This window comes from Notolepis coatsorum (assembly GCF_963971535.1).
Source record: "Notolepis coatsorum genome assembly, chromosome: 17".
Classification (NCBI taxonomy): domain Eukaryota; kingdom Metazoa; phylum Chordata; class Actinopteri; order Aulopiformes; family Paralepididae; genus Notolepis; species Notolepis coatsorum.
The window spans coordinates 26,946,076-26,971,103 of NC_140181.1; positions in this window are offsets into that span (position 1 = coordinate 26,946,076).

The following is a 25,028-nucleotide window of genomic DNA, read 5'->3' on the forward strand; positions in this document are numbered from 1 at the left end:
GAAGATAGAGAAGGAGAGAGATAACAAGACAGGGATAGAGATCTATGGAAAGACAAAGAGGGAAAGACAGATAAGAGAACACAGCGGGAGAGAGGGAGAGAGACAGAGAACACAGTGAGAGAGAGAGACAGAGAAACATGGTGGGAGATATAGATACAGAGAACACATTGAGAGAGAGTCAGAGAATACAGTGAGAGAGAGAGAGAGAGAGAGAGAGAGAGAGAGAGAGAGAGAGAGAGAGAGAGAGAGAGAGAGAGAGAGAGAGAGAGAGAGAGAGAGAGAGAGAGAAGAGAGAAAGAGAGAGAGAGAGAGAGAGAGAGAGAGAGAGAGAACACAGTGGGGGAGATAGACAGATAACACAGTGATGGAGAGAAAGAGAGAGAGATAGAGAGAGAGAAAACAGTGGGAGAGAGAGACAGATAACAGTGAAAGAGAGCGAGATAGAGAGAACACAGTGGGAGAGAGAGACAGATAACACAGTGAGAGAGAGAGAGCGAGAGAGAGAGAGAGAGAGAGAGAGAGAGAGAGAGAGAGAGAGAGAGAGAGAGAGAGAGAGAGAGAGAGAGAGAGAGAGAGAGAGAGAGAGAGAGAGAGAGAGAGAGATTGAGAGTGAGAACACAGTGGGCTAGAGAGAGACAGAGAACACCATGGGAGAGAGAGAGACAGATAACACAGTGGGAGAGAGAGACACTGTGGGTATAGAGCAGGGGTGGATCCAGAGTATTTTCAGAGGGGGCACAGGGACGACCACAGTTAAATAGGGGGGGGCACCAAAAGGCAACAACTAAAATGAAGGTATTGTATTGTTCATGGTGGTGCGCAAGTGATTTTTGTGGTTGTGCCATGCTGTGCTATGTTTTGTGTTGCTGTGCACAGTAGCACATCAGCAACTGTCTTGACATACTTTCTGTTCTCTTCCACCTTTTTTGACATTCTATGTCCATTGCCTGTAGTATTGTGGTTCTCAACACCCCTTTTAAACTCAGCCCATGCCACCATCACATTAACTTGTAATTTAACCTTTTTGTAATACAGTTGATTGAGAAACTTAGAAGAAGCCAACACATTTTTCCTACAACTCCAGTTCGACATCGACTGACAAAAAGACATCATCCTGCTTCCTTTTCATGGCTTGGCTAGAGTCTACAGTACCTTAAAAACACATAGCCTACAAAACACTCTGTACCCTTTTTTTCACATCGTTGATGTAACGTTACATTAGCTAGCTAATTCGTTCTTGTTAGCTAAGATAGCTAGACTTTCTAATCAGCTAGATAGCTAGCTAACGTATTAGCACATTAACACTAGGCTACCCACATGAACTCTCAACTCTAAAACACGATGTAATACAAAAAGAAATAGCAATTACTTGTACTGTCTTGCACTTCAAGTTGCAAAGCAGTGCAGCATGAAAATGCTAACTTGTGTCTTCTGGTCTAACGTTGCCAAGTTAGCTAACGTTAAGCAGCCAAACAGCTTAGGTTAACCTACCAAACGTTAATATTTTTTTCCATGCAAACCGAGATGTTTGCAAAATATAGTTGCAATTCATGTATGAGATTCCTAAGAACTACAAAATAATGTTAGTGTTCTTACCTCACATTTGAATGCAGATGCAGTGTAACGTTAACGTTAGTTATGCTCTTCGGTGAGTGACATTTACTTTTTGGGCTCGAACACATTGATTCATTGATTGACACCACTCAGAACCAATGAGAACTGGGTGGGCACACTGTGGGCCACATATATCACGGGTGGGCCGGAGCCCACTCATGCCCCTATCGTAGGCCCGCCCCTGGTATAGAGGGAAATAAATACAGAGTGCAGTCGATACTACAGGCTGAATGATAGAGGACGGGCAGAGCCATCGTTGAGATATGATCTGATGAATCATGTAGAAAGTGGTTACAGTCTCATTAGCGTAAACACATCCTGCCATGTTACCCTGTCCTCTCACGTCTGAGGCGGGGGGCCCACGTATTGACTTCCTGTCATCCTATCGCCTATGGGCTAACGCCACACCATCATTCATAGACAAGCATGTGAGCTTAACACGCGTCCTCTCTGCCCCTGTGACATTCAGGGTTGAAAGGATGACGTGCCCAAGGTCGGGGTGTTATCGATCGACATCGGAAGATAAATCTGTTTTTGGTTGAGATGGGTGTAGGTGATACCAGGGTGAAGAACCTTCAAATGTTACTGTCCCTGCTATTTATTCAAGTATTAATTTAAAACGATGAACAAATAAGAAATGATCTTCAATGAAAGTGGTTCTGGAGAATCACGTCAAACTACCCACATTGAGTGAAACAAGATCACCCAGTGTGTGATGTGAATGATATAAGAGCAAAACGGAAAGTGTAAGTAAGGCAGTAAGACAGTCAATGAAGTGCACATAACAGAAAACAGCTGTGAAGATGGCTGTATTTAGCGTTACACAAAGCAACCTCAGCATTTAGATATTGACAGGGCAAAATCCATAATCAAAACCATAATATTATTTTTTATAGGGAAAGCTAACTATTCAGCCCAAAGCAGTCATGGGTAATTGTAATTTCAGTGCACAACATTAAGCCATGACATTAATATTTCCTTTCATAGTAACTTCAGCAACAAGGTAATTTTCAAACGTGAACAGACACAAAGTGGAATTATCCAACACATCCACTATACACAGTACATTTCGCTGAGTAAATTTTACTCAAACTGAGTACAATTTGATGTCAAATTTACTCTGCGAAATTGACTGTGTAGCCTCCACTACTAGGTCTACACAGAGGGATGGACCTCCAGAGCCAAGTTACCAGACTGACCACAACTCTTTCATTACACTGGTGAGAACAAATAAGTTACAGACACACCCCCCTATGAGAGCCACCTAGAATCAATAAATAGATAATTGTGTGTTCTTCATGCTTTATGCTAATATCCATAAACACATAATTGAAGAAACCAATTGATCACAAAAAAATTCATGGATAATGGTTTTAGCATGGCATCGTAGCTCTGAATCGTAATTGAATCGTGAGGTGGCCATAGATTCCCACCCATAGTGAATATATGATAAATAGATGTGCTTCTCATAAAATAAAACAATAAAATACTCAGAAAGAGGGACACATTTTAAAACAAATAACAATATATTGTTCCCTGAGACAAAAGTAAAAATGTATACATGTAATGTTCCTTGAAAACATTGAGAAGAACACGTTTATACAATGTGTATTATGTTTTGGCTTTACAGCACAGCCTAGATTACAGTTGTATGTGTAACGGTTGGGACAACAACACTCAGCCTCCTTAAACTCACTCCACTCCACCCAAGGCATCCGGGTCATGGCACCATTGTAACGGTTGTGACAACGTCACCTCAAACTTCGATGCCCCGAGTCGGAGTTGAACCCCGGTCTCCCACACCATGGGCAACAACACAGACCGCTATACCAAGAAGTGAATTCACTTCTTTGTACCGTGTCTATGCGTCTTTTGAGGATGTGAGAGTGAGTTTAACCCATAGCACCGCTACTCACCCCAGCCCTTCTTGACTGCGCTTCACGATACCATCCGTTACAGATTTATGAGTACAATGTATAAACAAGGAAGAAACTCTGTGGTGGACATTCCGGATTCTGGGTCCCCTGCATAGGAAACCAATCATCTATCTATGGGGCAACAGTGATTCAGGAGGCAGAACGGTTGTCTGTTAATCAGAAGGTTCCTGGTTTGATTCCGGCTCCACCCGACAGCGTGTCAAAGTGTCTTTGAGCAAGACATTTAACCCCTAACTGTTTCCAATGAGCAGGTGCCTTGCATGGCTGTGTGTGAATCTGTGGCATTAAGTAAGGCATACTGTAAGTTGTGAAGTGCTTTTGATAAAAGAGTTATATACTGTAAATGCAGTCCATTTACCATCTACTGGTGGAGGAGGAATCTCCCCCGGTCAAGAGAGATATAAAGCGTACTAGGCTTCAGCCCAAGAGATATATTAGGCTTACTAGGCTTCTGGCCAAGCAGATATAAAGCTTACTAGGCATCAGGCCAAGATAGATATTAAGGCTGCTAGGCTTCAGGCCAAGAGAGTTATTAGGCTTACCAGGCTTCAGGCCAAGAGAGATATTAGGCTTACCAGGCTTCAGGCCAAGAGAGACATTAGGCTTACCAGGCTTCAGGCCAAGAGAGATATTAGGCTTACCAGGCTTCATGCCAAGAGAGATATTAGGCTTACCAGGCTTCAGGCCAAGATAGATATTAGGCTTACCAGGCTTCAGGCCAAGAGAGATATTAGACTTACCAGGCTTCAGACCAAGAGAGTTATTAGGCTTACCAAGATTCAGGCCAAGAGAGTTATTAGGCTTACCAGGCTTCAGGCCAAGAGAGTTATTAGGCTTACCAAGCTTCAGGCCAAGAGAGTTATTAGGCTTACCAAGCTTCAGGCCAAGAGAGTTATTAGGCTTACCAAGCTTCAGGCCAAGAGAGTTATTAGGCTTACCAAGATTCAGGCCAAGAGAGTTATTAGGCTTACCAGGCTTCAGGCCAAGAGAGTTATTAGGCTTACCAAGATTCAGGCCAAGATAGTTATTAGGCTTACCAGGCTTCAGGCCAAGAGATATATTAGGCTTACCAGGCTTCAGGCCAAGAGAGTTATTAGGCTTACCAGGCTTCTGGCCAAGCATATATAAAGCTTACTAGGCGTCAGGCCAGGATAGATATTAGGCTTACCAGGCTTCAGACCAAGAGAGATATTAGGCTTACCAAGCTTCAGGCCAAGATAGATATTAGGCTTACCAAGCTTCAGGCCAAGAGAGATATTAGGCTTACCAAGCTTCAGGCAGGTCTATTCTGCCACACAAGTGAGTTAAAGCACAATGGCATGACAGCACGTTCATTAAATACTCATTAAACCAGTATAGAAAATACCCTAGTCCTGTTCAAGCTGATATTGAGATAATTCATTTTGTCTTTTCGATTTTTCATAATTTAGCCAGCATGAACGTGACATGCTGACATCCCGCCTCGCAAGAAATACACACTTTCCTTCATTATTGAATAGGGAGGTGTAGTGGTTATTGCCGTTTTTCGTGTTCCACCCTCTGTTCCAACGCAATGTATTTCCCCTTTGCCCATTTCTAAATCTCACCAGATAAGCCCAGATCAAATAATTCACAAATGCCACAAGTAAACCACACTGGACACTGCTGCATCTGGCAAGCTCCAGACCAGATCAAAAGCTAGGCACAATCAGTGCATCCACTTAAGTCCATTAGCACTAAATATACGACCGCCCAAAGGATTATAAAAATCATGTCAGATACTGGCCAAATACCACACTCTCCATCAATCACAGATCGTTATCGATAAAGACACACACACGCACATATGTTTACGTAAAAGTGCGTACCACGCACTCATGCATGCCTGACATACAGGCTGACCAATACACAAGACACACAACGTGCACTCAGGACAGAGACCACATACACAATGGACTATGGGATCGCTAATAAAACACTCGGATAGGGAACGAGAGACACTTCTTCTCTGCCTTTACTTCTGGACACTGCTGGACTGACTGGACTCCACGGACGAGACTGCTGGACTGACGGGACACTGACTTGACTGTTTTTCTTTTCTACACGACCGGCCGGTTGTACCAACTTGATTTCAATTGTACCTTGCTTATTCACTTTTTATAATAAATACCCTCAAAAGTGATTCATCTCTTTTATCTTTAAATATCTTATTACAATTTTCATGTATCCGAGTCTAAAACGTGACACTGGTTTAAAAACATGACCTGGTTTAACCTCTCTTAACGTTCGAGCACGTCGTAGCACTTGTCTGTCGGCTGCGGGCGTTTCTCCCGATCATTCAATACATTGTTGTAAAGTTGAATTTGCCACCTTTCCATCGTCACCACACTCAAGTTACAAGACGACATATCCGGCGAGCGTCATTTGACAAGCCGTTCCGACGAGTGATCACATCCGGTTGTAAATGGCCCTGAACTGACCAGTCACCGCTGATGGCGAAAATTATTGACCACTGTTGTAGCCAAGGAGCATCTACTCCGAAAGCGACCCAGATGAACACACACACACACACAGACTAGAGCTGTCCCCAAGCCTGTTTTTGGGATTCGAACATTCGCCAGGGTTTTTCGAACGGACGTTTGAACCATTGTTTTTAATCATTCTAAATACTTTATCTTTTTTTACTGTCGAGTCTTAGCACACATTTACACATATAACGTAGCACGGTTATTAAGAGTACTGACTACGTACTGGTCACAGGAGGCTTCAATAACATTTGGATGATAATCCATGTTGTGAATACATTTGTTGAAACAACATCTTTGTTGGCTGACGGCTCCTGCTATCTTAACGTTAGCAAGGTAAAGGGCTGCACTCTGCTTAGCTTAATTAATGTGGAACATAACTTACCTGTGTAACGTTAAGTAACTTGTGTTCCGCTGGGAAAAGCATCAGCATCACTGCATACACTTGGTTTAATCCAAACGTCCATTCGGAAACGTTGTATTAGGAAATAAGACGGGTGAGTGTGAGTCACTAAACTCTTTTTTGAATGGTTGATTAATTTCCTGATATTACGGTGACCTCATCTCACTAGACTGTGTTGTTGTGACCTGTGTTCGCGCGTGACTTTTGAATAATTGTAAACACACCATAGTACTGTGATATTCTGATATATGTTTTTTGTCTAAAATAAATTAAACAAATTGAAAACGAAAGTTACATTTATTTTTATAAATTAAAAAGCGGAGGTTCAAAACGATTCATTAAGAATATAATGCCAACGTAACGAACGAAGGTCCGAACGTTCGAACATTTGGGCTCAGCCCTAACACAGACACCTATTCATATGTACGTACACAGACACACCTATTCACATTAACTTACACGCACACACACACACCTATTCACATGAAGTAAAATGTGATTCTTAGATGCATCCCAACGCGGATGTTGACTTTTCATAATGTTATGTTGATGGAATGGAAAAAGGCGGAACGTGGAACTCAGGAATGTAGCACCCGTCTGGACAGCAGTCTATGGAGTGAAGATAACAAAGTCTGCTGTTTGGGCGCATTGTAGATTTAGTTTTGTCTATCATAGAGATGGATTAAACAGCGACTGTGTGTGAGAATTGCACACCGCGAGAATCTAAATTATTTAACGTTAAATCTGGATAACAGTTCGTTACCAGCCGATCCAGGAATGTAAAAGCCCTGCAAAGCATTTAGCGTTACACAAAACAATCTCTGTATTTAGATATTGACAGGGCAAAATTCATAATCAAAGCCTTAATGTTGTTATATAGCGAAAGCGAACTATGCAGCCCAATGTAGTCACAGGTAATTTGTCATTTCAGTGCACAACGTCGAGCCTGTACGTACACACACACCTATTCCCATGTATCTGCACACACACACCTATTCACATGTAGACACACACACACACAGTTACGTGCCATGCTGCTTGTAACTGTCTCCTGTGTTGCAGCAATCAGCTGCTAATTGGAGAGCTGCCTGCCCCACACACTCTCCCTCTCTTTCTGTGGGAGCAGTGTCTTCCCTTTCCACCACAATTGACCCTTTGTTTGTATAGTTATAGTAATAAATATATCCTTTTGGTTTAAACTTGACCGTTGGTGTCTGTGTCCCCTTTATGTTAATTGCTTCCCACTCTCCAGGACATTTACACCAGGCGTTGCAGGGCTAGATAGATTTGACTAGAAGATAATAGTCAAAGACTCTAACCACCCAAACAACTGCCTCTTTGCACTGATGCGGCCAGTCAAGCGCTACCGGAGTTTCATGGTACAGAGAGACTCAAAAGGAGCTTCAATCCCCAATGACTCTATGCAACACTAACACATCCATCTACATCCATTGCACACACACTTTAAACACTTTTAACCATACAGCGTATTTTGTATCTATTTATTACAAAAGATTTGCACTACATCCAACCCTCATTTTAGCATTTTGCATTTACCTCATTGTTTGCATTTTGTACGTAATTTTGTCCTTTAGTTTGTATATTGTATATTATTTTCTATTGTGTTTGGACTTTATTCTTTTTACTTTTTCTTCTGCATGAAGCACATTCTCAGGGGGCTCACACAGATCCAAGCATTTCACTGTAATGTACAGTACATGTACTTTGTTATAAAACAGAACATGAAACTTGATCTTCAACCATGGCTGATATATTAATCAAGAGTAGACAGATGTGTGATAATGATACTGATGATAGAGAACAACACAGTTGATTTATTATTTGGTTCCTATTGATTCTGTATGACATTTAACTCGTTGAACTCTGATCTCTGAACACAAAGCTTTGAGTGTCAGAAGTGATGATGATGTAAAATCATGTAAAAAGGATTCCACTCCCAAGATGAAAACAAACTCACATTCACTTGTGCAATCGGCCTCCTGGTGTGATTGTTTTTCCCCTGAAGAAAGCTTTGTGCAGCGACAGGAATGAAAGTACTCTTCTAGTACCAATACTTCACCCGCGACAATGGCTCAGGCGGTAGATCGGTCGTCCGGTAAGCGGAAGGTTCCCGGTTCGATTTGCGCTCCTCCCTGCAGCGCATCAAAGTGTCCTTGAGCGAGACGCTTAACCCCTAACTGTTCCCAATTAGCAGGTTGGCACCTTGCATGGTCACCATCGCCATGAATGTGTGGCATAAGTGAGGCATGATTTGTAAAGCGCTTTGGATAAAAGCACTATGGTATGGGTATCCCCAGTGGGAATCAAACCCGTAACCCTGGCACTGGTGGTAGTGGCTTGCTCAGAGTGCCAAGCACTCTACCCATCGAGCTACACAGGAACATGGCTACATAGACAATAGACATCAATGATCAAATCGATTAGAGAGGAGAGAGAGTGTGACTATGTACCTGGCTTGTACAGTTGATGCATTGTAGTATTGTTGGGGGTAGTAGGCTATAGTCAACATTTTGCAAGCACTACTGCCAGAAAAATATGCCGTTTTAAAAAGAGAGAAAATAGTCACAGACCATTCGTCTCCATTACGACAAAGAGCTTCATGCTGAAACATTGTTGCTTATTAAATAAATGTAATGAAATCAAGCAGACAAGGTTTCCCTCTGTTTCCATTGGATGTGCTCCAATGCTCTTAAGAAAATAACTAACCATCGAGGACAAATCACCTCACCTACTTTTCACCTCCCATTCTCAGCAAAACATGTTTACATTTGATGAATAAAATATGGCCTATATGTTGATGTTATCTCTGGAATATCTCATCCTTTCTCTCTGTCTTTCTCTCTCTTGTTCTCTTTGCTCTCCTCCACCCGTACAACCTCTCTCTCTCCTCTCTCTCCTCTCTCCCCTCTCTCCCCTCTCCTCTCCACCTCTCCCTCTCAGTTGAACTCTTTCTGCCTCTCTGGTAAAAATGACTGATCAGTCAGAAGCCCCCTATTCTGCAAGTCTGTGAAACGAGGGCAGATCAGTCAATGTGAAACTGCAAGCTTGGAATAATCCTGTAACAACTCTGATCAACTTCTCTGTGCTGCAATGAAAGCACTGGTTGCTATAGTGGTGTTGGTGGTGTGTGCCTCTGTGTGTTATTTGAAAAAGCAAAATGTCAAAAAAGCAGTTGTTCATGCATCCCCTATTTGGAAGAGTGAGGAACAGCAGGGAGCAGTGGGGAGCAGCGAGGAGCAGCAGGGAGCGACCACAGCATGTGACATCCCTGTGTGTTGTTGTCAAGGCGCCTGACAAAAAGTTGACGAGCCTGCAACTTTCTCTCTCTCCTCCACTCCTCCCACCCCCTCTTGTGAGAGTCTGAGATGTACAGCATCGGTTTGTTCAATTTGAACTGATAGACACTAAAGTGCAAGATAGTTTGTCATCTTGCTTAATCATTTTGTTTAATAAACAAACTTGAAACTTGAAACTTGAAACAACTGCGGTTCCCAAGCAGAATTACACATGTATGAATCTGTCCAAAAATGTCCCCTTTAAATGTGTTTTTATTTCAATATGGACCGCCCGGCCTTGAACACGACCTTGAGCATTTGTAGGGGCCACGGTGATGAAGACATGTATCTGTAGGGGCCACGGTGATGCAGACATGTATCTGTAGGGGCCACGGTGAAGAAGACATGTATCTGTAGGGGCCACGGTGAAGAAGACATGTATCTGTAGGGGCCACGGTGAAGAAGACATGTATCTGTAGGGGCCACGGTGAAGAAGACATGTATTTGTAGGGGCCACAGTGATGGAGACATGCATCATGCATTGATCATGTTTGTAAAAAAGCAATGAAGTCAGTAGGTATAATTAGGAAGGTGTGTTCATTGATAAATATAAGTTGTTTTTTTAATCCTGTATTATAGTCTGATCTTTCCATACATATCTTATTGTAACATAATATGGGCTAGCACTCATTCATCTCATCTTCAAAAAATTATTTTACTTCAAAAAAGATTTGTTAGACTGGCAACCCTCTCAGATCAATTTGAACCGTCTGCTCCTCTTTTCAAGAAACTAAACATTCTGACTGTGTATAAGGTTAATTCTTTACAGATATGTATATTTGTGTACAAATGCATTTATGATTATCACAATCTACCAAATGGTTTTAATAGTTTTTTTTTCTTTTAATTCGGATTTTCATTCATATGTCACACGTTAGTCCTGCATATACCTTATTGTGGTACTTCTTATAGGCAGTTCTCAGTGAGGTATAGAGGGTCCAATCTTTGGAATGCAGCTGATCCTATGCTGAGGAAATCTCCATCTCTGCTTATTTTTAAAGCAAATTACAAAATAATTCTCATATCCGAAAGTAGTAGATAGATAAATAGGTCATACATGTAGGTATACATTTGGTTATGTGGGTGGGTAGGTTTGTAGGCAGGTGGGTGGGTGGTTATGTATTATTATGTACGCAGTATACAGTATATGCATGTATGTACTGTGTGTATATTTTGAATGTATTACTGGTATTCTTTAAATAATATGTATATTTGTGTATGTTTGATTTTACAAAACAAGGGAAGTTCTTGATAAGCCTCTAGGCTTCTAAACTTCTCCTACACAATATGGTTATTATGTATTTTTTTATATACATATTTTAACTTTTGTTTAACTCTTTGTGTTAACACTTTAACTGCCGAAAACGTAACTCGTCTTTGATATCAATATTTCAAAAATCTGTGATCGAAATCATATTTCCCCTCCGCAGCCTTGACACACAGTGCTGATCTCCTCTCAACCCTCTAGCGGTTCAAGACCGCCATCTGGTGGCCGATCGGCAGATCGAAACCGGATGTCAACCTTTGAACCGGCAGGACTCACTCCATATGGGGTCCGGGCACTCGCTAATGTTAGAGAGACTCTGTCTTCACACAGTGAACATCGATCGGTGGAAATAACTCGAAAAAACAACATGATTTGGACGTATATACTATTATACAACCTGGAAATAGATCGGGCATTTCAACATCCCATAATTGAAAACTGTCTACTCCACGCTGATCGCCCAACGGCCCGAGGAGACTGGGGTGAGTTTTAGCGTGTAGTATTACCGTGTTCGATATAAACTGCTATGATGAACATATGACCCACATTAGATGAATGGTATAACGTTGCCCACGGAATTATAAACGCCCCCTCGCCCATCCGGTCAACATCAGATGACGTATAGTAAATTCTAGAATTACAATTTGTCTTGCATGAACTACAACTCACAATGACATACAGCTAATATACAAATGTACTCATAAATAATATACAATGTGAGTGGGAAATGACGCTGAGGCTTGAACTGGAGTCTGAACCAGGAAGCTAAACACCACAGGGCCTCTCGCTGCTGAAGCTATGGGAGGTGGCTGGGGTCAAAAAGGGGTCATGTTGATTGAATTGTCTCATTACATATTAAGGCTTGTTCTGACTTTGTTAAGGTTTTCTAATGAATCAATATTAAATTAAATTAACATTTTAATATTTCAACACACCATTTTCTCTCTCTCTCTGCCTTTGGTGAGGTCTAGGGTGGTTATGAACCTCGCCTTTCCTAGCCTTTGAATTTGTTCATCCACTCGGGGCATAGGGTAGGCGTAGAATTTGGAGATGGCGTTTAACTGGCGGAAATCGTTACAGAACCTTGGGGTTCCGTCTGGCTTAGGGACCAGTCCAATGGGGCTACACCACCCACTATTGGATCACTAGACACATCTTCACTACACACATCCTCACTACACACATCCTCACCATCATGTTGTGGATGCAGCAAGAACCACATGTTTGGCCTTGAGTAATGTGTGTGTAGGTCTCTCTCTCTCTCTCTCTCTCTCTCTCTCTCTCTCTCTCTCTCTCTCTCTCTCTCTCTCTCTCTCTCTCTCTCTCTTTGCAACCGACACTTTGGCGACCCCAAGTGGCTCGTTGTGCATATTTTGTAATACAATATATATATATCGAATTGAAGGTTTATTTCTTGCCTGTCGATAGCGACAAAATACGTCAAAATTCAATCAGCGGGCTTGAGTTAAATGCCGGTATTTGAGGCTTGTGCAAAGTACACGGTTTTGCGCAAAATACCACTCCCGACTCAGGCTGCAGTAGTTACATCAATCTAGATCCGATCTCGAACATTTTTGTGGATCGTTGTAGCCAATGAGTGTGGCTTTCTAATGATACCCCACATGCATGTATGAATCTAAAAAACTAAAAAAAACTAAAACACGAAAACAGGAAGAGAAAAACAGCCGAATTAATTGAAGTCTATGAGAAAATTGAGTTTTTCTTTGTACACAGTTTACCACTCCTAGTTTATCACTCCTAATCACTCATTTCTGAATGGATCTTTATGAAATTTGGATATGTACTACATAAGGCTTCAGGCTATGGCTCCGTCTGGATTTGTAAGCCATACCACCTTCTGGGGAAATACTACCTCTGGACTACTAACTACTACAGAAAAACTTGAGTAACACGTTTTGCTACAACTCAAGTTCAGACCTATGTTACTCTATTACGTTAGCACTAAAAGTGACATTTTTATCTTTCAAACGAGACCAGGCTCATGCATGTGCTATAAGTATAAAGTATGTTGTTTTGGTTTGCAAAAAAAGTATGCAGTCCTCAAGTTCTAGTTAAAAAATTGCTACTTTTCTGCCCGCTCGATAAGAGGTTATGGGTTATTTTTCAAATGTTTTATACTCCCATCATGACAGATATGCTTGCTTTATGCAAATGTGTGTTTATTAGATAAAATAAATAACCAAAAATGACATATTTTCCAGAAAAACATAGGTACTGTGGTGACACTTATCACGTCAGGGTCACCAATGTGGGATCGCAAGAAAGGATGAAACGGGAGACGGTAGTCGAGTCTTTCCTTTACTTCCCAACATAAATTACATACATCATAACATAATTGCAAAAGGAATGCCTTGATAGCGTCATATTTGCCGGCAGCTGGCGGGGCTTCCAGCAGCCCCATAGCGCGGGCCGTCGTCTGGGCATCCAATGCTGCTACCACATGATAATATTTCGTAACATCCTGTGTTATTCCTCTCAACTCGAACTGAGCTTCAATGTGTTGAAACCAGGGTCGAGGGCTGTGATGCCAGAAGTTGGGTAACTTGATTGCAGCGGCTCAGTGCACATGGGCTCATTGTTAACCCCGCCAAGTGCCAGTTCGGCCGGTCGTCTATAGATTTCCTCAGGCACAGGGTCTCAGCAGAGGGAGCCGTTCCGCTCCCTGCCAGGGTGGACGCCGTTGCCAGCTTTCCACGCCCCCGCACCGTGAAGTCCCTGCAGGAGTTCCTAGGCATGGTGAACTTCTACAACAGGTTCATTCCCCGTGCTGCTCACCTCATGCGTCCCTTGTATGAAGCCCTGCGTGGTAAGGACCCCAAGGCCGAGGTGGACTGGTCCCCGTGTACCGACAACGCTTTTTTGGGCGCTAAAACTGCACTGGCCAATGCCGCATTACTGGCACACCCATTTCCTACCGCCCCTATCGCCCTCACAACTGACGCCTCAGACTACGCAGTGGGGGCAGTGTACGAACAGTGGGTGGGGGGGGGCTGGCAACCGCTTGCTTTCTTCAGTCGCCAGCTGCGGGACAATGAAAGAAAGTACAGCACCTTTGACCGGGAGCTCCTAGGCCTCTTCCTGGCCATCAGGCACTTCAGATTCCTGCTGGAGGGCCGACGGTTTACTGCCTTTGTGGATCACAAGCCACTCACCTTCGCCATGGCCAAGGCCACCGAGCCGTGGTCAGGGCGCCAGCAGCGCCAACTCTCCGCCATCTCCGAGTTTACCACGGACTTACGGCATGTCGCAGGTAAAGACAACTACGTCGCTGACTGCCTCTCCCGGACGGTGGTGGGGGCCGTCCACTTGGGACTGGACTACGCTGCCATGGCTGCCGACCAGGCCACTGACAAGGACATGCAGGGGGCTAAGGTTAGAGGATGTGCAGGTTGGTATTGCCAACACCACGCTCCTCTGCGACGTCTCCACCGGTCAGCCCCGTCCGATGGTTCCCGCTGGCTGGCGGCGGCAGGTATTCGAAGCCATCCATGGCCTGTCGCACCCGGGGGTGAAGGCGTCAACTAAGCTGGTCAGTGCTAAATTCGTCTGGCATGGCCTCAGGAAGGACATCGCAGCCTGGGCCGGCTCCTGCGTGGCGTGCCAGCGTGCAAAGATACACCGTCACACCAAAGCCCCCTTGGCACCGTTTCTCGTGCCGGAGAGGCGCTTTGACCATGTCAATGTGGACCTGGTGGGTCCCCTGCCCCCCTCCCACGGGTTCACTCACCTCCTCACTAGGTGGCCGGAGGTGGTCCCGCTGGCATCGACCACATCCGCCGAGGTGGCCCGGGCGTTCATTGGGTCCTGGGTAGCCCGTTTTGGCACACCATCTGATCTCACATCCGACCGGGGCCCACAGTTTACGTCCGGGCTCTGGACTGCAGTTGCCGAGGGCCTGGGAGTGAAGCTCCACCGCACCACAGCCTACAACCCACAGGGCAACGGCTTGTGTGAACGGTTTCACCGCTCTATGAAGGCTGCTCTGCGGGCCAGCCTTACGGACTGCAACTGGGTCGACCGGCTTCCCTGGGTCATGCTTGGCCTGCGCTCCGCCCCCAAAGAAGACCTGCAGGCCTCGGCTGCTGAGCTGGTGTACGGACAGCCGCTGCGAGTCCCTGGGGAGTTCCTCCCGGATGCCGAGGCTCCCTGGTCGGTCACCTCATCTCGGACTGTGCTCAGGGATGGCGCCGGTGCTTTCACCCCAGTCCCAACTTCCCAGCACTGCCTCCCGCAGTCCTACATGCCTAGGGATCTGCAGTCAGCCAGGTATGTTTTCATTCGCCATGACAGCCACCGTACTCCTCTGCAGCCCCCTTACGACGGCCCTTTTCGCATCCTGGAGGCGGGGCCTAAGAACTTCATGGTGGACATTGGAGGAAGGTCAGAGCGGGTATCGGTCGACCGGCTCAAGCCTGCCCATTTGGACCTAGACAGGCCAGTTGAACTGGCCCGGCCCCCGCGGCGTGGACGACCCCCTGCCCGGCCCCTGCCAACTGCTTTTCCCTCTAGTCACCTCATATCTCCTGAATCCCCCCCACACGCCCCAATCCCCACCTCTACCCCTGCACGGGTGATACGGACTCGTTTTGGGCGCCTGATCCGCCCCCGCCTCGTTGACTGTGGATGATCTTTTGGGGGGTTATTGTGAATTCTGGGGGGGCCTGTGTGGTGACACTTATCACGCACAATTGGTGCAGACATTCACTGGACTTGAGGAGCAGAGGAATGCTCCTTTAAGCCTGGGGATTCTGGGAACGGTGTGGGTATTTGGTGACGTATATTAGGTCACCTGTCAGCTGTCAGCTGGCTGCTGTCACTTTGAAGTAGTAACGTTAAACGCCTCTGCACTCTGTTTTGATGTATGTAATTTATGTTGGGAAGTAAAGGAAAGACTCGACTACCGTCTCCCGTTTCATCCTTTCTTGCGATCCCACAGTACTGCATTTAGCATAAAATAAATATGTTGCAAAATAATCATAACATGGCAAAGCCCAATAGGCAACAACAAATGGCCATATTGTATGCTAAATGTAACATTACGTAAGGGATAATGTATAGCTACGAGGTCATTGTCGCAAAATAATTGACCGACACGGCGTTCTGGAACACCGAGGCGCAGCCGAGGTGTTCTAAACGCAGTGAAGGTCAATTATTTTGCCACAATGACCGAGTATAGCTATACATTATCCCGCTTATTACAGGGCTAACTCACTTACAATATACGTAATTCATTTTACACCATCGACAAGACGAGATCAAATGCAGACGCAGTTGTTCTGTTGCTCCTCTGTCATCGCCGGCAGGTGTGTGGACTTGATTGCACCTGATGTAGTGCAGCTGTGCATAATGGTAAAGCTTTCGTGACTGCGATCAAAATGCTTGATTGTGAGTGGTCAATAGCGCTCTGTTGCCCCTAACAGCGGTCATTATTGCGCGTTGCCCGTAACAGCTGTGAATTATCGAGAAATAATTTACCGCTGTTAGGGGCAACTGAGCGCTATTGACCAATCACAATCAAGCATTTTGGCGAATGTTAAAACGCCATGTAATAATCAGTAATAATGAGTACTCACACAATGTAGTGTTTTTTAAGCATTAAAACCAAACAATGGACCTCAATGCATTGCAACAATAGGTACATTTGTATGCTAAATCTTCCATTACTCAAAGATTATTCCCTGGATTCCTCACTCTTCTAAAGCAGATCACACAATGTAATTGTGTCCAACCTAACATGGGGAAAATAAAGGGTCACAAAAACAACAACTTCTACTATGTGGAATCAAAAAAGTGTCATACATCCAACTAAATGGAGTCCAATGTTAATCTGTTGCCAACATTTTACAGTATCAACTAAGTTCTCTCTCTCCCCCTCTCACACAGTACCATGTGAGAGGTTATTGTCATTGTCTTGGCATATTGGGGGACAGACACATTGTTACGGTTTCATCTGCACAAGCCTCTCTGTCTCCCTCACACACACCCGTGTCTGTCTCTAACCCTGTGTCTGTCTGTCTGTCTGTCTTGTGTTCTTCCCGTGTGGTTCCCCTAATTTTTCCGCTGAATACTTACCCCGTCTCTCTCTCCGTTATCCTCACAGCTTCACCCCCTGCTTCCCCCCGGTCACAGATACCCACCCGCCAGGTTCAAGACACACACACACACACCGCACTGGAGTGCGTTAACTTTTTGCAACATATTATTAAATGCCCTTCGGGGTTGAACTTTCCTCTGTCTCCTGTGTTGTGCATTTGAGCCTACCTTTAACCGGTTCCTAACACATGTCACATACACACAAAAAATGCACGTCAGTAATTAAAATGTACACAGAAATGTTTGTCGCCAAAATTACATTTATTTTTCTTGATATATTAACTGGTGTGACTGAATGTACATTTTTACAATTTTTACAATTAATTATATATATTATATATACTGTATCTATTTTTGCGTAAATACGCATTTGCACTGACGTGTTATTAACACACTTTGACAGTCCTAATACTGTATATATATATATATTAGGGGTGGGACGGTTAACAAAATTCACGGTTCGGTTCGTATCACGGTTTTGGTGTTGCGGTTTTCGGTTCGGTTTGGTATACGTATTTTTTTTTTATTTTTTTTGTAACACTCCAAAAATACTATACATCAGCATAAGATATGTATAGCCTAAAAATAATCCAACTTTTCAGTTATTCTCAAGGACGTAGTCATGCAAAAACTCAAAGAATGAGGCAGTTTGATATCAGGCGCATTATTTTGACAGTGACCGGTTAGAGCTAGGAGAGATTTTGGTACAGCAAGAGGGGCATTGCTGATTTAAACATGCTTCTCGTTTATTTGGTAAAAAAAAAAGTTTACAGTGGTTGTGTTCCGCTGGGAAAAGCATCAGCATCACTGCATACACTTGGTTTAATCCAAACCATCCATCCGTCCATTGGGAAACGTTGTATTATGAAATAAGACGGGTGAGTGTGAGTCACTAAACTCTCTCTTTTTTGCATGGTTGATTAATTTCCTGATATGACGGTGACCTCATCTCACTAGACTGTGTTGTTGTGACCTGTGTTCGCGCGTGACTTTTGAATTATTTTAAACACAACATAGTACTGTGATATTCTGATACATATCATAGGCGGATTTTCAGAAAATAGGCTCCGGGCTTAAAAGGTTAAATAATGTTTGGCACACAAAGACCGAATTGACTGAAAAATATAGGCAACATTTGTCAAAGTATTAACTTAGTGCAAATGTGATGCCCACTAGAAGTGGTATCACGTTAATATCTTTAGATTATGTGTCAAAACAGTGTGGACATATTGGTACAGGATTACCTCCATCAGAAACAAGGTAGAACAGTCATTTATATGTAATGGGAGACATTAACATAATTTGGTCAATAGGTGGCAGTATAGGACTGGTGTTTAGTGGCTTCGCCTTCCAGGGAACCGTACTTTGTGCTTAGGGACGCACAAGGCGATCTCAGCCTCACAACCGGGCGGACCCAGAGTCAGTAACATTGTGTCTGCACCTTCCTTTGTCAAATGACTAACTACAACCTGTTTCATAGACTGTGGGTAATATACTACAAAACACACATAAAGGTTAACAAGGATACATGCAATGTCGAGGGTTCAAATGAAGTAACTATTGTCGATGTTTGAGTCAAGTTTAAGAAGTTTAAGACGACAAGTAACGTGGTTGAGAAGCAGACCGTCTATTGATGGCGCCATGTTTCGTGGTACATTTAAATAGAGTGTTGGAATACAATTGTCCATTTAATCACTAACGTGTCAGAGTTAAGTATCTCCAAGGGGATTATAAAGGTTTATGTTTTGAAATACATACTGTTTTGGGTTGAATTGCTGTGTAGTAAATGTGTATATTGTGTACAAGACGGTTAGAGGGAAATTACTTTAGCTTACACTACCTGGGAGGTGGCTAAACACCGGAGCGGTACCACATGCTTCTGCTCTCTCTCTCTCTCTCTCTCTCTCTCTCTCTCTCTCTCTCTCTCTCTCTCTCTCTCTCTCTCTCTCTCTCTCTCTCTCTCTCTCTCTCTCTCTCTCTCTCTCTCTCTCTCTCTCTCTCTCTCTCTCTCTCTCTATTGCGCCTTCCGTTAAATGTAAATATAAATCTATTCCCTTGAGTTATACCATGGTCACGGTTTAGCAAATTCCTAGTAGGGTTGAGAACGGCCCGATACATATATAGATATATAAATGCACTTGCATTGCACATTTGAGTTTCAATAGAACTTGAACCGGAACACAACTATGGGTAACACTGAGGTGTGGAGGTATTTCTGTATACTAGAGAATAGTGGATATGACTGATGATAAATTACTGATGATAAAGGTAACACTTATTGGTGATTTAAGGAATTGTTTGACAGACAATGAGAATGACAGTGTTGTTTAAAAGACATACGATGGCCTCTTCCAACATGCCTAGACATGTCTAGACAGAGGTTAACAGGAGAATGTTTCTCTTCTCACGTGCGTATACTTAAGACGCCAAATATGTATAAAGACATAAGTAATCACAATGTACAGTATATAATACTGGATAACTACATTTAAAAGGAAAATGCTATTGAAGTGAACCAGGGTATCCTAAAAGGGTAGAATGTGTGTTACAATGATGAATATGCTTTTGAATTAATAACAAGAATGGGATTATAATTGAATGTATTAAAGTAATGTAACTAATTGAACTGAATGATTATACAATGATGATACAATGATTATACAATGATGATACAATGATGATACAATGATGATACAATGATGATACAATGATTGATTGATTATTCTGTGGAATAAATAAACGTTGTTGAAAGACAACCGGGAGGACCCAGAGTCAGTAACATCGTGTCTGCACCTTCCTTTGTCAAATGACTAACTACAACCTGTTTCATAGGTTAAATATATATCTGCTATCAGGTGCCATATCCTGGTACCTGTAACACAAACAAACAAAATAATTCTATTTTTGTGGCCACATTATAGACAAAGGCCATCAACATAAAGTATTGATTGATTGAAAATTGTATGATTGCAGAATGGTTACAACACAGTACAGCGCAATACATACAATTTTTAAGGGGATGCACAGAGGATGCACAAAGTATGAATATGCTAAACCAGCACTAGACTTTCTTATCAAAAAGGAAAAGTCACTGTGTTATTTAAAATAAATAAATCATATGTAGCCTACTAAATATATATTTGCTTTTTAATTGCATGAAACATTATGAAGTATTCTCTTATGCCGCTTTTCACTGCATGGTATACCTAATCGACTCGACTCGCTTTTGCTTTTTGAGAGTCTTGGTAGCCGTATTTGAAGTGACATCACACCAGGGCCCCGTTCCATGTACCTGGATAACTGAGTTAGCCGGATAACTTTAGCTGGATAACTGGGTTAGCCGGACTTTCCGGTTTCATGTACGTGGATTTTCCAGATCACCATGCCAACAGATCCAAAAGTTTGAGCCTGCTCGAAAGCAGAGTTCAAGTTCAAGTTAGCCCGATCACGCAGAGCCACGCCCCCGCAAAGAAGTGACAGCTCGTTTCCTGAAACTATTCCCACAGTCTACGATCTGCATTATACCATTCTGAATTACGTTTTTGTGCTCCATTCTTCCAGAGGGGGCTTTTGAAATGTAAAATAGACCCAAAATGCTGATATTAAATTCACTTTGTCCTAAATAATGCACGTTATATATACCGTGGCGACGGTGGCGCTCGCTCGTGCGATGTACACAAAAATGTGGTTATTTTAATTGTAACTGGGATTAAGATGTCTGATGAGATGCGCTGTTTGACGGATTTGAGAAATTGAATGAGCCGTTGACGTCACATGAATGAATGAGGATAAAGAAATAAAACTTCATTCAAAATAAGGAATATTCTAAACACGGGTCTCTCGTTCATTAATGTATAAACAATGAATTTATCCCATCTGGCACAGTGGCCCAGCGGTAGTGCTCAAGCCTGCCAACCTTGCGACCCGGGTTCAAATCCCGGTGTTTCCAATATGATTTTTTTGAATATAATATTAATGATTATACGCCAAAGTAGCCTGGTTTTAAGTTAAAATATTATAAATCTACATGCATTGAGGATGTCATTCTTTATATAGCTCTCAACGTGCACCAAATTGAATTATTCCTATATTGCAAAAAAAAGGAGACAACTAGGGTCTTGAACCCCGGTCGTCCGTGTGAAAGTCAAAAGAACAACCCGTTAGACCACATTGGAGATAAGTTAAAGATTGACTATACATCAATCAATGGGCAAGAGGGCCGTATCGTAATTCTGTATAACAGTTAACTAGTTATTTTCGCTAGCAAGATCTCATTTGATTATTCAATCCAGCAGGCAAGTTTAAAGAAATATAATCTGATTGATTGAGGTAATGAGGGACTTAGAATTAGCCTATAGATAACGCATTTAACTTGTCGGCGAGGCGATTGAGCCGTATTGCAATCTGTCAATAAAGTCTTAAATCAATTAATCAATCAATGCCGTTGAGAATCAGGGTCTCTGCCATCGATACGTGCTGGCTTTTCACCTAAAACGGCCGCGCGCATTTAGCCTGACTCGCAAGTCTGGCTTGAGTTAACGAGACTGAATCCACCTTTGTGAAACAGGAAAATCCCGGCTTCGAACATCGGGTTAACTGAAGCTGGATAATGGACATCTTGATCGACTTAGTTGAACCACGTACATGAAACAGGGCCCTGGAAGTAAATAGTCAACAGTAACACACAGCGTTTGAACCTGGAGAAGCCCTGATGATATAATATAAACGAACAGCCAATAAACGTGAAGTTATCTTTGAACCTCTGTTGTCAAGCCTCGTCAATATACCCCCCCTTCCCCACTAGTGTTGTCACGATACTGGAATTTCAACTTCGATACGATACCTTGAAAAGTATCGATACTTCGATACCATTTCGATACCAAAAAAAATATATACAAAATATATATATATATATATTTTAAACAAATTTAGCTTTTGTTGCCGGTTGATTCTCCTCAGCTTCTCTCTGGTACTATAAGATATAACACTTTTTTTTTATATATTTTATTTTTATTATTTTCTAAACTGTGTAGTGATTGTTAATGGTACATAATTCACCCACGGAACTATTGTTAGGAACAAGAGTTCCGCCCGAACATTATAGGAGGTGGCACTACCTGCCACCACGGGTCAGTCGACTACACGCAACGTAGCAGTAGCATGTTGTATTTGTGTACCAAATAAATGCTGTTCGCTCTACCTCGAGCTACCGTCTCTGACTCCCATCTCTCGGCACTACACTGGTGACCCTGACGTTGGTCTCGCTGAAGTATCAGGGACCGAACCGAACATGGCAAACGATGCCGTTATTATTCGATTGCCGGAGTTTTGGGAGCATTCTGCGGCGGCGTGGTTCGCTCAAACAGAGGCGCAGTTCGCACTACGAGGGGTTGACGACGACGCCGCGAGATATTACCACGTCGTCTCGAGCCTCGGGAGCACTACAGCGGCGAGGACGGTAGGCTTCATAACAGCTCCGCCTGCCCGGAATAAATATGAGGCGTTTAAGACGCACCTACTCAGAATATTCGAGTTGTCACAGTCGGAGCGGGCCCGACGCTTGCTGGCTATACGAGGCTTGGGGGACAGCAAGCCTTCGGATCACATGGAGATGATGTTAAACCTGCTAGGTGCAGAACGGCCTGATTTCCTGTTTATCGAACTGTTTCTCAGGCACATGCCGCCACACGTGCAAACGGCACTGGCCAATACAGCGACTACTGATCCCGTGCTTTGGCAGAAGAGGCTGACCGCTTCTACCTGGCCACTCGACACTTTGCCCCAGGGCTAATAGCCTCGACATGCGGTTACACGCCGCAGGGGGGGAGGGGCGAGGAAGATCAGGAGCAGCGCTGCCGCAGGCCTGTGTTATTACCACGCACGTTTCGGCGCGAGGGCGACAAGATGCCGTTCCCCTTGCACTTTCGTCAGGACGCATAAACGCAGACACCTGCGCCCAGTAGCAGCGGTGAGCGCAGGTATGTCGAACGGGCTGCTTTTCATTAGAGACACACTCTCCGGTTGCAAATTCCTCTGCGACACCGGAGCTCAGAGGAGCGTCCTGCCAGCTACAATAGAGGACACCGCCGGCGGTGATAGAGGTCCACGCCTGACGACCGCCAACGATACCCCTATCCGCACCTACGGTACGAGGACCGTGGAACTGTGTTTTGGGGGCCAGCGGTTCACGTGGGACTGCATCACGGCCGACATTTCGTTCCCACTACTTGGGCAGATTTCCTGGGTGCACACGGTCTCCTCGTGGACATTAGACATGGCCGCCTGATAAACGCACAGACACGGGCTTCGTTGGCATGCGTCCGCGATGAGGCGACATACGGCGGCCTTCTTACAGCCTTCACCGACCACGAACCCCTCACGTTTTCTGGGTCAAAGGTAGCGGAGCCATGGTCGGCACGACAACAGCTCACGTACGATTCCGAGTGCGCCGCGAGACACGTCGCCGAGAAGCCCAACGTCGTCGTCGGAGCTGTACAGCCGGACCTCGACTACGTCAACAGGGGCTCGGAACAGGCCTCCGACCACGACATCCAGGCCCTCGGGACTGCAGATTCCAGTCTACGCCGGGAGGACGTCGCGATTGGTCACTCGGGTCCGACGCTGCTGAATGACCTATCCACCGGACACCCTAGCCCACAGGCCCCTGAGGACTGGCGAAGGCTCGCCTTTGAGGTGGGGTACAACCACCACAAGATGGAACCCGCCCACGTAGACATTTCCCAGCCCTTAGAGCTGGCCCTCTCCCCCCGCCGAGGCCGTGCGCCGCTACCCCGGGACCCGCCAACGACGGAGCCGCCGTTGGCCTCGTCGACGTCTGTGCCCCCGGGCGTCGGGGAGGACACGGGCGCTTGCGCCGCCCCTACCTCCCCGCCCCTGGCTTTCCGCACTCACCGTGGCCGGTTCATGCCCCCGGGCGCCGTGGAGGGCGCGAGCGCTTGCACCGCGCCCCGGTGGTCCGCTCACGCCGCGGCCGGGTCGTTGACTCTCCCCGCCGTGGAGATTTTGACCATGGTTGAATTCTGGGGGGGCTTGTGTAGTGATTGTTAATGGTACATAATTCACCCACGGAACTATTGTTAGGAACAAGAGTTCCGCCCGAACATTATATGAGGTGGCACTTCCTGCCACCACACGAGTGGTTCTGCACGCAACGGAGCAGTAGCTTGTTGTATTTTGTGTATTGAATAAAAGCTGTTCGCTCTACCGAGCTACCGTCTCCGACTCCCATCTCTCGGCACTACAACATACACATAAACATAAACATAACAACATAACATTTTAGCATACGAGATATACACCTAATACTTGCGATCTAATACCCTACATACATAATGCTCTCACTCGCCCCCCCCCCCCCCCCCCCGGACCCCCACTTGGATAATCCATCCATTATCATTCACTCCTAACCAGGCACTACTATTCATATGCTAGCTTTAATTCTCTCCACCACTTCTAACCACATTGCAATTTTGGTTTCACTGACACCTAGAGTTCTTGCTGTAGATATTTCTAGATAAATCACATCGAGATATGTAAGAACCCAAACCTTCCGACACATTTTTTCCGGTTGAAACCATCTTGATGCTATCAGCTTTTTAGCCGCTTTGATACCAGATAAAACGAATCTCTTTAGGTGTATAGGGACTGCAAACTCAAACACATCATTCAACAGCAATACAGAGGGGTGTACAGGTATATTCAGAATTAAGAAATTTGATAATTGCTGGGACACTTCTTTCCAGAATATCTTAACTGGTGGGCAATCCCAGTACATGTGCATAAATGTACCCTCATCCCCATTTGTACATAAGG